The sequence below is a fragment of the Phyllobates terribilis genome, unplaced genomic scaffold (genome assembly GCF_046119375.1).
Source record: "Phyllobates terribilis strain yellow unplaced genomic scaffold, ASM4611937v1 Scaffold_8__6_contigs__length_399053987, whole genome shotgun sequence".
Lineage (NCBI taxonomy): Eukaryota > Metazoa > Chordata > Amphibia > Anura > Dendrobatidae > Phyllobates > Phyllobates terribilis.
In genome coordinates, this window is record NW_027362768.1 from 381,427,587 (window position 1) to 381,443,279 (window position 15,693).

At 46.4% G+C, this 15,693-nt stretch overlaps 1 protein-coding gene across 6 annotated transcripts in view; it reads right to left on the reverse strand.

Annotated features, from left to right (window-relative positions):
• ITPR1 (inositol 1,4,5-trisphosphate receptor type 1) overlaps positions 1-15,424 on the reverse strand; it is an 84,454-nt gene extending 69,030 nt beyond the window's left edge. For 4 of the 6 annotated variants that reach the window (XM_073645039.1, XM_073645037.1, XM_073645038.1 and 1 more), the window contains exon 1: positions 15,249-15,417. The gene's annotated coding sequence lies outside the window, so the exon portion shown is untranslated. Of the gene's footprint in view, positions 1-15,248 lie in introns of all 6 variants that reach the window. The other 2 variants (XR_012247819.1, XM_073645036.1) reach the window with 2 other exon arrangements.
• Positions 15,425-15,693: the final 269 nt, after the last annotated feature.

Genomic DNA, 15,693 nt, shown 5'->3' on the forward strand with positions numbered 1-15,693 from the left:
TGGCGTCTCCACATTAGGCACGGATGGGCAGCAGATGGGTGGTCACCCTCAAACCACATCTGCACCCTGATGAGAAGGCTCCGCTCAGTCCCAGCACTCGCCCTACTTTACTGGCCCCAAACATTTGTCCTATTTTCCAAAGATGATATCTATTCCACTTTGCCCAGTTAGTTATTAATACCGGCGGTGTCCCGGATATTTGGAGCCGCGAGGTGCCCGAGTTCTCCTCCTCCTACATTGCTCATCTCAGATTGATAAGGAATGAGATCAGAGTCAGAAGAAAAATCTCCAAAATCTGCAAAGCCAGGCGAAAAAGGCCAAAAAGCAGAACCATGAAGGAGCCAGCCCCGCTCCAGATGTTACCTTTCCATGCGAGTCCAGCCATGATCCATTCTCAGCCAGTAAGCGCACGATATATACAAAATATTCGACATCCAGGGACAATCTCATTCCTACAAACGAGGAGGCTCAGAGTCAGGATTTATCATCAAACAGAAAGATTAAACCCACCAAGGGGAAGAGAAGAAAATAAAACCACCAGCGCGGACGTCTGCAGCCTGGAGAGAAATGGGGCTGATCACTATCCAGCCGGAGCGCCCGGCAAGGGAGCGCCCCAAACCAAGGCGGCACGGAAGCCCCAGGGCACGGGAGCGGCCCAAACCAAGGCGGCAAGGAAGCGCCCCAAACCAAGGCGGCACGGGAGCCCCAGGGCACGGGAGCGCCCCAAACCAAGGCGGCACGGGAGCCCCCCAAACCAAGGCAGCACCCCAAACCAAGGCGGCACCCGGCAAGGGAGCGCCCCAAACCAAGGCGGCACCCGGCAAGGGAGCGCCCCAAACCAAGGCGGCAAGGGAGCCCCAGGGCAAGGGAGCGCCCCAAACCAAGGCGGCAAGGGAGCGCCCCAAACCAAGGTGGCAAGGGAGCCCCAGGGCAAGGGAGCGCCCCAAACCAAGGCGGCACGGGAGCACCCCAAACCAAGGCGGCACGGGAGCGCCAGGCAAGGGAGCGCCCCAAACCAAGGCGGCACGGGAGCCCCAGGGCAAGGGAGCACGGGAGCACCCCAAACCAAGGCGGCACCCCAAACCAAGGCGGCACGGGAGCGCCAGGCAAGGGAGCGCCCCAAACCAAAAAGGGTATAGGAGCACACAGAGCTTAAAATGAGATGCCATTGACAATGTTATCACGAGACCTTCCCCACGGGGATGCATTATGGACCCAGTGACTAGTTACCAATATTTAAGTTGAACTGTTCTTTGAAGAGCCAAGAGTTAAAGAAGTTTCCATCAGGCAGCCATGTTAGAGGTACAGAGGGTTGCTACAGCCACCTGGAGCATAGTTAAAGCATTCAAAATGTCCACATTATTCCCCAGCTCCGGAGATATTTCTAGTAACCAGCACTCAGATTTGCCAGCACCTCCTGTGCCTTCTTCATTCTGCGCCGCCGACCACACTTGCTCCCAGCTATATTACACAATGCAGCCTTCAGACTCCACAAGGACATTAGGATTTTTCTTATTACACTAGATACATTCTTTCTTGGTAAAAAATTCCCAGAGGAAAAAGTCAAAACCTGGAATAAGGAGCAAGTCCTTAGTCACCCAAGAAGCAGAGGTGCCATTTTTCAGCTGCTGAAATAATCTGCAGTGATAACTTTGGTAATAATTATAGATCTGGGTTTTTTACCTGATACAGAGTCAAACCCACAGCATAAGCCCAAATTTCATAGATAACATTCCTGCAGCCACCACCAGGGGGAGCTCACTGATTTTACATTGAACACCATAAACCAGTATGCAGTGAGCTCCCCCTAGTGGCAGCTCCTGGCACATTATTCTTGTAGAGATGTGGATTTCAGATATTAAGTGGTGAAATGATAGAGACACCAGATGAAGGTGCTCCACCATGGAGAACGCATGAGCACGTTCTCCACGAATCTTCCAGCAACGCAGCATCCATCCTTAAAGGTGACAGACAATGCGGATCGTTGTCATTCTTATCTTGTGCGGCCAATGGTTTGTTCAGGCAAACAGTATTAGGGTCTATTGCCTCTTTAAAGGGGCAATCCTATTTGGTTTTGTGACCCATCAGAGCAAATGCATGTCACTGGTGGGGCGAGTTGCCCCATAGCAGTGGCCGCACCAAATAATCGAAGATCAGATGTGGATTCATTCTATGACTAGAACAACTACAGCCATGGTTGGCTTTCCCTCCAAGATCGAAAAAAAAAAAAAAAAAAAAAAAAAATCTGAATATTCCAAAAAACAGTGCCACCTCTGTTTTCAGGTTCTCTCTCGTACTGCAGCACAGATACATCAAAGTGAATGCTGCAGAGCTGCAATACCACACACAACCTGTACACAGGGGTGGCGCACAAGGAGACAGCCATGTTTCCCCAATCCTGGACAGGAAGAATGTAAAAGAGGTAAGAGGTGCAGCCTTAAGCCCCCAATACTCAGACTAATGTCAGCCGAAGCTGCAAATATCGACAGGTTCAGCAGACGGTCTAATGTGTACGGGGGCATAGACAGAGGTTGATTGTGCAGGTCTGATTTCAGACGGTCGATCGTATTGTTCTCCCTGAGATCAGCAGATGGGTCCGTCGGCAGCTTTGTCAGCACAGCAGCGCTCAGCTGAACTAACGCTCCTGCGTGGAGGGGAGAACGCCCCCTGCGTGGAGGGGAGACGGCAGTCAGGGGGAACGCTCCAGCGTGGAGGGCAGACGGCGGTCAGGGGGGGGGGGGGGGGGGGCGCCCCTGCGTGGAGGGGAGACGGCGGTCAATGGGGGAACGCCCCCTGCGTGGAGGGGAGACGGCGGTCAATGGGGGAACGCCCCCTGCGTGGAGGGGAGACGGCGGTCAATGGGGGAACGCCCCCTGCGTGGAGGGGAGACGGCGGTCAATGGGGGAACGCCCCCTGCGTGGAGGGGAGACGGCGGTCAATGGGGGAACGCCCCCTGCGTGGAGAGGAGACGGCGGTCAATGGGGGAACGCCCCCTGCGTGGAGAGGAGACGGCGGTCAATGGGGGAGGTGTGTGTGTGTGTGTGTGTGTGTGTGTGTGTGTGTGTGTGTGTGTGTGTGTGTGTGTGTGTGTGTGTGTGTGTGTGTGTAGACGGCGGTCAGGGGGGGGGGGGGGGGGGGGGGGGGGGACGCCCCCTGCGTGGAGGGGAGACGGCGGTCAGGGGGAACGCTCAGCCATCCAATGTGCATGGCCATGGCCGGCTGCAGCATTAAGGCTTCTGCTGGGGACGATGGGCCAGGAATCAGCCGGTTACTACAGGACGCCTCACTGCTGCCAAACTCCAATCCTCCTTCTCGGACAGATGAGTCTGCAGCGCGATGCTCTGCCCCACTTACCCCATCACCAAATTAGGCTGAAAACATTTCTATCAGAGCAACGAAAGAAAAAAAGAAAAGCCACAATGTATCACAGCTGCGCGAGGAGAGAGAACGCCATCTAATTAGCAAGTTGTTAGCAAACACGGCTCCGCCGAATCCGTCACCTCAGGTGCAGGATTCATTGAAACATTAACTCAAAACAGGACACGAAGGTCATAAACTGCTCTGCGCCAAAGAGGTTCAGCGGCTGACAACAACCAATGGCGGCCAACGATGCGTCACATCCAAGGCCAAGGGCACCGGAGACGCAGCGCACGATTCTGTGCACAATACAGAGCAACCCACGGAGGGCGAGAAGTATCAGGAGCTGACAAAGACTGAAATCTCAGCAAAACGTCATCTCAAGGGCTTCTCTGCTCACCATGAATATACATACATTATACTCCAGAGCTGCACTCACTATTCTGCTGGTGCAGTCACTGTGTACATACATTACATTACTGATCCTGAGTTACATCCTGTATTATACTCCAGAGCTGCACTCACTATTCTGCTGGTGCAGTCACTGTGTACATACATTACATTACTGATCCTGAGTTACATCCTGTATTATACTTCAGAGCTGCACTCACTATTCTGCTGGTGCAGTCACTGTGTACATACATTACATTACTGATCCTGTGTTACATCCTGTATTATACTCCAGAGCTGCACTCACTATTCTGCTGGTGCAGTCACTGTGTACATACATTACATTACTGATCCTGTGTTACATCCTGTATTATCCTCCAGAGCTGCACTCACTATTCTGCTGGTGCCGTCTCTGTGTACATACATTACTGATCCTGTATTGATCCTGAGTTGCATCCTGTATTATACTCCAGAGCTGCACTCACTATTCTGCTGGATACTACGAACAGGATTTAACTTACACGTTTCCGGATCCCCACACCAAGGCAGATGTGTGAACAGGACTAAACAGCCTCTGAATGTGAACAAGGTTTATCCTGACAACAAGCAGAGATCCTGTATATTGGGAGTGCGTACGTTGCAGACAAGTGATGACATTGTAACCCTCCGCGATCTGTTACATAATCACAGGAGACCGCGGCTCCAGCGCCGGACAGTGACCTCTTATCCAAGGCTCGGAGGTTTAGTCCCGTCAGCAGCGGTGGTCGAAGAAGAGGCCGCCTCTGATGCTGCGCAGCACGGGCTGTAATCACACAGCGCATCAGCCGCGGCTGGCACAGATTTGATGAAACGTCCTATTTATGGCATTACATTCCTAGAATTCACATCCCAAAAATAGACCCCGAGTGATGACCGAGTCACATTTATTGGTTACTCCGCACAACTCCAGAGAGAAAAAGAAGAAGAAGAGCAGATTCTGGGCAGCACTACGGACTAGCCGGCGTCAGATGAGACCAGGGCGCTGATAATCCAGAACCACCAATAATCCAGCATGCCTCAATACAGAAAGTGGCTGAAAAGAAACCACAATTAGAGGGAAAATGTCAGCAAGATTTAACCCCCCCCCCCCCCCCAACTATTTAAATTCACATGTAGCCCTTTAAAAGCCAAGTCCAGCGATCCTTTAACACGGCCGGTCCGCTCCTCAATTACTAAGAAATCAGCGTTCAAATTGATATGCAAATGATGCTGAAGAGCTATGGTAGATCTGAAGCCTCTGTCACTCCAGCTCTATTCATTGCTCAGCACACCGATTGCTGCTGCAGCAGAGATTGAATACTGGACCTGGGGAGGGTGAGCAAAGCACAGGGGTACAAATTGGCTTAATAGGCTTTAATGTTGTCATGAAAGAGCTCTGAAAGTTAAAAGGGAACCAGTCATAATTCCTGCTGTTTGAGACACAGGCAGCACGATTGCAGCCAAGTGTTAGAGAAACTATGGTTACAATACAGGAGACCAAATCAGTCGCCATTCCCCTCCCCCGGCTCTTCCAAGTGCAGCTAGAGACCTGTCAATCACCTGGAACAGCGTTGGGAAAAGCCCTTACTATAAAATGCTGCAGAGCAGCAGAGAAATCTACACGGCTGCAGTTGTGCAGCAGGATCTGATTCATGCTGCCTGGGGTTAGGCAGCATGAACCCATTGACATGTTCCCTATAAAGGAGCTCACTGACAGATTCTCAGTCAACTCATTTTGCAGCTAGCAATAGACAGTGGCATCACAGAGGCTACAGAAGGCAAATGTCGAAACACAAGTGAAACCTTGCTGCAAATCATCAATGTGTGCATGTCGCCCAATACACATAGGTAGCGAGGGCTCCGCGGTGGGTTCGAGCACGTCCGTATCTTGCAGGTTGTGACACAAGATGGCAGACTCCGCATTTCCTCCTTTCGCTCCTCCGGTCACAGCCGGATACGGCCACCACGCCGAGCTCTTCGTGGTTGTTTAATGACAGAGTGACTGCGACGATGTGCACAGGACGATCAGTCACAGATCTGTGCGCACAGCACGATGCCGTCCCGACGATGAGGATTTCTAGCACGCTTAACCCCCATTTCACCCTACGGTCGGGCGTTCCGTTCTGTTGGGGGGGGGATTACCACCCCTTTCACACTGCAGGGTTATAGGGAAACGAGCAGCCACAGAGCAAACATGTAATCTGCAGAGATTGTTGGAGTTGTTACCGCACAGGAAAATCTCTGCAGTGTGAAGATGGGACCGTTATTCTCATTTACAAGGGGTCAAAAAAACAAAGACAAAACCCTACATTCCCTCCTTTACACAGGGATAACGCTGTGCTCCTTGGGGAACAATGTATCACTGTCAAGAAGCTTTCAATGGGAGACACGGCAGCAATTGTGCTCCGGTAGCCGGAGTTCCATTGACTAGTTGCTCATTTTCTGCCATGTTAGAAACTCCCTTTAAAAGTACACCCCATGCGTGTCTGAGCCTCATAAATCAGCATTCACTTGGCGACTGAGGTCCTGGAGGTGCACCCCGTCATACAGGAGTAGAGAGCAAGCTCCAATTGCCCTCCGCCAACACCACAATCACCTCCAGCACTACTACTCCCAACAGACTGGACCGTTTCCTGTACAGCGTTCAGCTTTTACTAATGGAAATTTGGTGTTGACATCATGGAGACGATCAATAGTTCTTGTTCCATAGAGGAATGTACGGCTGGAAGATATCAGAAGTTTTCTACGTTACCCCGCACGCACCATAGTTAGGGGGGGATAACTTGCTGATCAATGAGGATCTGACCGCTGGGACCCCCACCGAGCCGGACATTGGACCGCCGAGAATAGGGCAGAGCTGCACATGCTCATCCATCGCTCCATTCATTGTCTATGGCACTGACGGGAGTAGCCGAGCGCTGAACTTCAGTCTCATAGGCAATGAATGGAGTGAAAAGAAACAAACATGTGAACCTTTGATCCATGCAGGTTAAACCCCTATAATCCAGATCCCAAGGGGGTCTCTGCGATTAGAAAATTATCACCCATCCATAATGGTTATTCTGAAAAATAACAACTTTGTTTCCACTCGCTGACAGCAAGCAGATCGTATGAATCAGCCAGTCTTCCGGTGCTGTTTGTTGCACATTACGAGTTAAGCAAAGATTTGCAGGATATAAATGTTATCTGGAAAGATAGACAGTCCTTATAAAAATATACACAAGATGATACAACATGGGAACAAATACATGAAATAAAAAAAGAATGACGAGAGAAAAAAAAAAAAAAAAAAAAGAGTACTAAACCTGATGAAATGGCTCAGAGCTTAGAGGGAGGCACTCTATAGAACAATGGACAGAAACACAGTATTGTGTCTTCTAGAACTGACAAAAATCCAAACTGATTTTTAGTAGCTCAATGTTATGCCCACATACCTTGGTGAGCTCATATGGGGGAGCAGGAGGTCTCTTGGATGTGCTAGGTCTTTAGAAGAATACGAGATCCTCAAGTTTAAAGGATATTTTTGACCAAGGAGGTCCCAGGTGTGAGATACTGTTGTTGTCTACAGAAATAAAACAAGGCATGGATAGCATCATCCATCTGACCGATATTATATGGGAGGTGTTCGGCCAGCCTTATGCTGATGTGAGTGAATGTATTATGTTCGTCCCTTCTCTGCGATGCAAAAAATAATATCTCCCATAAATATCAGATCGATGCAAAACCCCAATATTCATCACTGACCACTGGCTCCAGAGTGTCCGATATAATTCCTCTGAACAGAGAAGCTACTGTACTTCTCTGCCTTGGAGTATACAAATCCTAGGCTTGTTCTCATGAGATCCCACTGTGGTAATTACCTGTTCACTGAATGAGGTCCCTACTTCAATTGAGGCTGAAGTGTCAGCTCTCTCTCTCTTGCCCAGTTATAATTAATCCCATATGTTCAATGTGGAGGGTGGCATGACCTCTCTGAAGAAAAGGACTTTGTTGTAGAGTAAAAATTATAAAATCCATAGTCATTTTAGATTGACTGCAGGCACCATCTTCCCAGTCACATAAGGTGAAGCTAGTGGGCCCAATGCAAAAAGCTCCAATGGGCCCCCCCAAACTATTGCAAGTCTTTAGTAATAGTCTTTTCAGATGGGCCTCAGGCACCTTTTGGACCCCTTAGGCTCCAGGGCCTGGGTGCGACACCTGCGTGTATCGTAGCTACACCCGTGCCTGCAGTAATCTGTAAAGAAGGTAAGCGACAGGAGGAGCAAACCTCACGGCCCAGAATCTGGACTGTCACATTTCTCCAGTGCCTCTCATAACGCTCCAGCACTCGAAGCGTTAACAAAATCGATCCGTTTCTATAGATCCGAGGAGTCGCTGGGCAGAGACAGCACCTCCAATAAAGCCAAAAAGTGGCCAAGCACCAGCAAAGTTTACTCTTCACCTCCACGGAGAAGCATTATCCGAAACAGCGGCGCGCGCAGCTCCAGATGGTGCAGAACGCAGAGGAGGAAGGTGATTGAATGAAGATATCCCCCTCAACTCTGCTACAATAATGTCTTGTGATCCTATAAATAGAAAAATCAGGAGGAGTGCGGAGAAAGTAGGCAGGCGGCGGAGACCGCAAAGCCGATCTACAAAAGAGACACAGCCAGGGGCACTACAAGTACAAAATGCCGAGCAGCAGCATGCTGAGCCTTGTGGTCCTGCAAATACCCACAGAACAGTCTTTTACAAAGACTAAGCGAAAGACTACGTAGCAAGTTCAGCACAGTAGTCGCCAATGATCAATAACCTACTTTATAGTACTCCAGAGCTGCACTCACTATTCTGCTGGTGCAGTCACTGTGTACATACATTACATTACTGATCCTGAGTTACATCCCGTATTATCCTCCAGAGCTGCACTCACTATTCTGCTGGTGCAGTCACTGTGTACATACATTACATTACTGATCCTGAGTTACATCCTGTATTATACTCCAGAGCTGCACTCACTATTCTGCTGGTGCAGTCACTGTGTACATACATTACATTACTGATCCTGAGTTACATCCTGTATTATACTCCAGAGCTGCACTCACTATTCTGCTGGTGCAGTCACTGTGTACATACATTACATTACTGATCCTGAGTTACATCCTGTATTATACTCCAGAGCTGCACTCACTATTCTGCTGGTGCAGTCACTGTGTACATACATTACATTACTGATCCTGAGTTACCTCCTGTATTATACTCCAGAGCTGCACTCACTATTCTGCTGGTGCAGTCACTGTGTACATACATTACATTACTGATCCTGAGTTACATCCTGTATTATACTCCAGAGCTGCACTCACTATTCTGCTGGTGCAGTCACTGTGTACATACATTACATTACTGATCCTGAGTTACATCCTGTATTATACTCCAGAGCTGCACTCACTATTCTGCAGAATCAGCTAGTTTACCAGCATACCCTGCTTATCAAAGATCTGAAATTTGGAAATTTACTTTTTCCTTCCCCAGAGGATTATGGGCCAAAAAACAAACCAACAAAAAAAAAAAAACCCACACAAACCACAGAGGACAGCGGTCACTGAAAACTGTCAGAAAAAGTACAAATATACAATTCTCTGCAACACCTGAGACTCGTCACAGTCACATGCACTAATTATATATATATATATATATATATATATATATATATATATATATATATATATATATATATATATATATATATATATATATATATATATATATAGATATAGAGCAAGCTACTATAAACTGGGCATCTCCTGTATATAATTATATATGTACAGCTGGTATAACCTGGGTATCTCCTGTATATAATTATATATGTACAGCTGGTATAACCTGGACATCTCCTGTATATAATTATATATGTACAGCTGGTATAACCTGGACATCTCCTGTATATAATTATATATGTACAGCTGGTATAACCTGGACATCTCCTGTATATAATTATATATGTACAGCTGATATAACCTGGGCATCTCCTGTATATAATTATATATGTACAGCTGGTATAACCTGGGTATCTCCTGTATATAATTATATATGTACAGCTGGTATAACCTGGACATCTCCTGTATATAATTATATATGTACAGCTGGTATAACCTGGACATCTCCTGTATATAATTATATATGTACAGCTGGTATAACCTGGACATCTCCTGTATATAATTATATATGTACAGCTGATATAACCTGGGCATCTCCTGTATATAATTATATATGTACAGCTGGTATAACCTGGGCATCTCCTGTATATAATTATATATGTACAGCTGGTATAACCTGGGCATCTCCTGTATATAATTATATATGTACAGCTGATATAACCTGGGCATCTCCTGTATATAATTATATATGTACAGCTGGTATAACCTGGGCATCTCCTGTATATAATTATATATGTACAGCTGGTATAACCTGGGTATATCCTGTATATAATTATATATGTACAGCTGGTATAACCTGGGCATCTCCTGTATATAATTATATATATACACAGCTGGTATAACCTGGGCATCTCCTGTATATAATTATATATATACACAGCTGGTATAACCTGGGCATCTCCTGTATATAATTATATATATACACAGCTGGTATAACCTGGGCATCTCCTGTATATAATTATATATATACAAAGCTGGTATAACCTGGGCATCCTCTGTATATAATTATATATGTACAGCTGGTATAACCTGGGCATCTCCTGTATATAATTATATATGTACAGCTGCTATAACCTGGGCATCTCCTGTATATAATTATATATGTACAGCTGCTATAACCTGGGCATCTCCTGTATATAATTATATATTTACAGCTGCTATAACCTGGGCATCTGCTGTATATAATTATATATGTACAGCTGGCATAACCAGGGCATCTGCTGTATATAATTATATATGACCTGGTATAACCCGGGCATCTCCTGTATATAATTATATATGTACAGCTGGCATAACCAGGGCATCTGCTGTATATAATTATATATGACCTGGTATAACCTGGGTATCTCCTGTATATAATTATATATGTACAGCTGGTATAACCTGGGTATCTCCTGTATATAATTATATATGTACAGCTGGTATAACCTGGACATCTCCTGTATATAATTATATATGTACAGCTGGTATATACAGGAGATGTCCAGGTTATAATTATATATGTACAGCTGGTATAACCTGGGCATCTCCTGTATATAATTATATATGTACAGCTGGTATAACCTGGGCATCTCCTGTATATAATTATATATGTACAGCTGGTATAACCTGGGCATCTCCTGTATATAATTATATATGTACAGCTGATATAACCTGGGCATCTCCTGTATATAATTATATATGTACAGCTGGTATAACCTGGGCATCTCCTGTATATAATTATATATGTACAGCTGGTATAACCTGGGTATATCCTGTATATAATTATATATGTACAGCTGGTATAACCTGGGCATCTCCTGTATATAATTATATATATACACAGCTGGTATAACCTGGGCATCTCCTGTATATAATTATATATATACACAGCTGGTATAACCTGGGCATCTCCTGTATATAATTATATATATACACAGCTGGTATAACCTGGGCATCTCCTGTATATAATTATATATATACAAAGCTGGTATAACCTGGGCATCCTCTGTATATAATTATATATGTACAGCTGGTATAACCTGGGCATCTCCTGTATATAATTATATATGTACAGCTGCTATAACCTGGGCATCTCCTGTATATAATTATATATGTACAGCTGCTATAACCTGGGCATCTCCTGTATATAATTATATATTTACAGCTGCTATAACCTGGGCATCTGCTGTATATAATTATATATGTACAGCTGGCATAACCAGGGCATCTGCTGTATATAATTATATATGACCTGGTATAACCCGGGCATCTCCTGTATATAATTATATATGTACAGCTGGCATAACCAGGGCATCTGCTGTATATAATTATATATGACCTGGTATAACCTGGGTATCTCCTGTATATAATTATATATGTACAGCCGGTATAACCTGGGCATCTCCTGTATATAATTATATATGTACAGCCGGTATAACCTGGGCATCTCCTGTATATAATTATATATGTACAGCCGGTATAACCTGGACATCTCCTGTATATAATTATATATGTACAGCTGGTATAACCTGGGCATCTCCTGTATATAATTATATATGTACAGCTGGTATAACTTGGGCATCTCCTGTATATAATTATATATGTACAGCCGGTATAACCTGGACATCTCCTGTATATAATTATATATGTACAGCTGGTATAACCTGGGCATCTCCTGTATATAATTATATATGTACAGCTGGTATAACTTGGGCATCTCCTGTATATAATTATATATGTACAGCTGGTATAACCTGGGCATCTCCTGTATATAATTATATATGTACAGCTGGTATAACTTGGGCATCTCCTGTATATAATTATATATGTACAGCTGGTATAACCTGGGCATCTCCTGTATATAATTATATATGTACAGCTGGTATAACTTGGGCATCTCCTGTATATAATTATATATGTACAGCTGGTATAACCTGGGCATCTCCTGTATATAATTATATATGTACAGCTGGTATAAACTGGGCATCTCCTGTATATAATTATATATGTACAGCTGGTATAACCTGGACATCTCCTGTATATAATTATATATGTACAGCTGGTATAACCTGGGCATCTCCTGTATATAATTATATATGTACAGCTGGTATAACTTGGGCATCTCCTGTATATAATTATATATGTACAGCTGGTATAACCTGTTTTTTTTTCGTTAACACTAATAAATGATACCATGAACTAAAAGTAAAGACCCCTTACAATACAGGATGGGGGGGATCCTGCACACACTGGGATCCCAACTTGGTGATGGTGCGGAGGTTGTAGTACTCCTCATGTATAAGGACTGGCAGTCAGGGAGCTGCTGACTATCTCTAGAACAGGGATGTCAAACTCAAATACAGAAAGCCAACCTTGACATTAAAAAAATATATATCTACGATGGAGGAAGTTTTTCCTTTATCACCAAATAGAACGATGAACTTTTTCAGATGAAAACAAAGTTAAAGGGATCATCCCACGAACAAAGTACATTTTAATTAATAGATCTTAGAATAAAATATTAGAATATAAAATGTTATGCAAGTATAGTAAAAAAAAAAAAAAAAAAAATGAAAGATACAGATCAAGTATGATGCAAACTATTATCCCCACCTCCCTCAATCCCCTCCATCACAGCGAGATACAGTGCGTGTGGAGAAATTCACTGTGGGGGTATGGTGCCGCTACTGCACCCCACCCCTCAACCCCCCCCCCACAAAGAATGGTGACCCCAACATAATATGAATCCAAAACTGTAATCACCACACAGCCCTCCAGACAGTATAATGGTCCCACGAAGCCCTCCATACAGTATATAATAGGCCCCATATAGTGCTCCATACAGCATAATGGGCATATATATCCCTCCATACAGTATAATGGGCATACAAAGTCCTCTATATGGTATATAATAGGCCCCATACAGTACATAACGGGCCCCTATATCCCTCCATACAGTACATAACGGGCCCCTATATCCCTCCATACAGTACATAACGGGCCCCTATATCCCTCCATACAGTACATAACGGGCCCCTATATCCCTCCATACAGTACATAAAGGGCCCCTATATCCCTCCATACAGTATAATGGGCATACAAAGTCCTCTATATGGTATATAATAGGCCCCATACAGTACAAAGGGGCTCATATATCCCTCCATACAGTATAATGGGCCCACATTAAAAAAAAAAAAAAAAAGTTAATTCCTCACCTCTGCCCGTTCCCCCGCTGCTCCGGTCTCTTCAGATCCTCTGCACATCCCAGTACAGCCTGCGCGTTGTGATGTCATCGTGCCCGCTTTGCTGAGACGTCAGAGGCAGAGGGCGAATGATGGGAGACGCTCCCTCCTCCATCATTGCTTTCAAATATTTCGGCATCTAGGATTCCGATATAGTCGAAAGTGCGATGCCAGGCGGATGAGCCACCGGACGTCGCGGGCCAGAGTTTGACATTTGTGCTCTAGACCTTACTGCAAGATACCAGGCAAAAATCCAGGTTGTTGGTGCATGCTGAGACTTGTAGTTCTAGTAGCACACATCCTCAATATATGAGATCTATACCAGCGGCTACTGGCCATCAGTGAATGCTGGGAGTTGTAGTCTCAGCAGTAGACGCCTCTGCTGCACAGCGTCAGGCACCGGATCTCCATGGTGGATTATAACCTAAGGCAAAGGTTCTTAGAAACCTGATAAGCAGAGAGGTTCCTACAACTGACGAGGGGTCCTTAATCACAGGAGACATTAATGTCACTAAAATGAAACAAATATCTGAAGAACAATAGAAAAATAAAACAAAATAATAAAAAGTCTGAAACATTCACAACAGAAATGAGCTGAGCTGGAAACGCAGAGCCCCCCCATCTCCTGCACATACAGGGCCCACCTGAGCCCCCCCATCTCCTGCACATACAGGGCCCACCTGAGCCCCCCCATCTCCTGCACATACAGGGCCCACCTGAGCCCCCCCACCTCCTGCACATACAGGGCCCACCTGAGCCCCCCCACCTCCTGCACATACAGGGCCCACCTGAGCCCCCCCATCTCCTGCACATACAGGGCCCACCTGAGCCCCCCCACCTCATCTCCTGCACATACAGGGCCCACCTGAGCCCCCCCACCTCCTGCACATACAGGGCCCACCTGAGCCCCCCCACCTCCTGCACATACAGGGCCCACCTGAGCCCCCCCACCTCCTGCACATACAGGGCCCACCTGAGCCCCCCCACCTCCTGCACATACAGGGCCCACCTGAGCCCCCCCACCTCCTGCACATACAGGGCCCACCTGAGCCCCCCCACCTCCTGCACATACAGGGCCCACCTGAGCCCCCCCGCTACCTGCCTGCACACATTAACCCTTCACAGCCCCACTGTGTCACAACTACAGGACAGCAATCACAACTTTACAGGACCCCCACCCTGGCCCTCCAGTCCTCCACCTGTTGCACATCTGTCAGCAGCAGGGCAATGCCCTATGTTATAGCAGCAGGGCAATGCCCTATGTTATAGCAGCAGGGCAATGCCCTATGTTATAGCAGCAGGGCAATGCCCTATGTTATAGCAGCAGGGCAATGCCCTATGTTATAGCAGCACAACTAGAAAAGCCTGGAGCTCGGAGGAGGCAAAGAAGCCGCAGAAAAGCCGCAGAGAGCTTCTGCAGCTTGCAGAACGCGAAGGAAGCAGCAATGATACAATGTAGCAGCAGAGGAAGCGCAGACACAATACACAGTGGTCTATGGGGGGCTGCGATGCAATCTGCAGGGGGTGATGCGATCCATGCAGGGGGGGACACAGGAGGCGCCAGTACCTGCAGCCGCTCCAGACTCGGGGGGCAGCGCATCCTACTCCTCGCAGCCCCTATCCTCCTCCTGCTCCTCGCAGCCTCTGTCCCCCTCCTCCAGCTCAGCCTCTTTATATGGGCTGCGGGGATTGTAGTCCAGCATTCTCCGCTGCTGACTACACGTCCCGGCATGCTCTGCGCCAGAGGAGGCGCACACAGATCCGTTACTTGAAGGATGGGGGGAACTTTTCTCCAGCGCTGATTGGCTGCTGCCTGGTGACGTCATGGATGAAGTTTACAGAAAACTTCTGTGGCTGAGTACAAGGGGGTGCACATACTTTCTCAAGCAATCAGAGATAGCTATGGGAGAAATTTCACTAATTCTATTATAATGCTCCAAACTGGAGGACTGACAGCTCTAAACCCCTGAGCAGGTGATCAGCTGCAGTCAGGTGTATCATTCAGAAGCCTG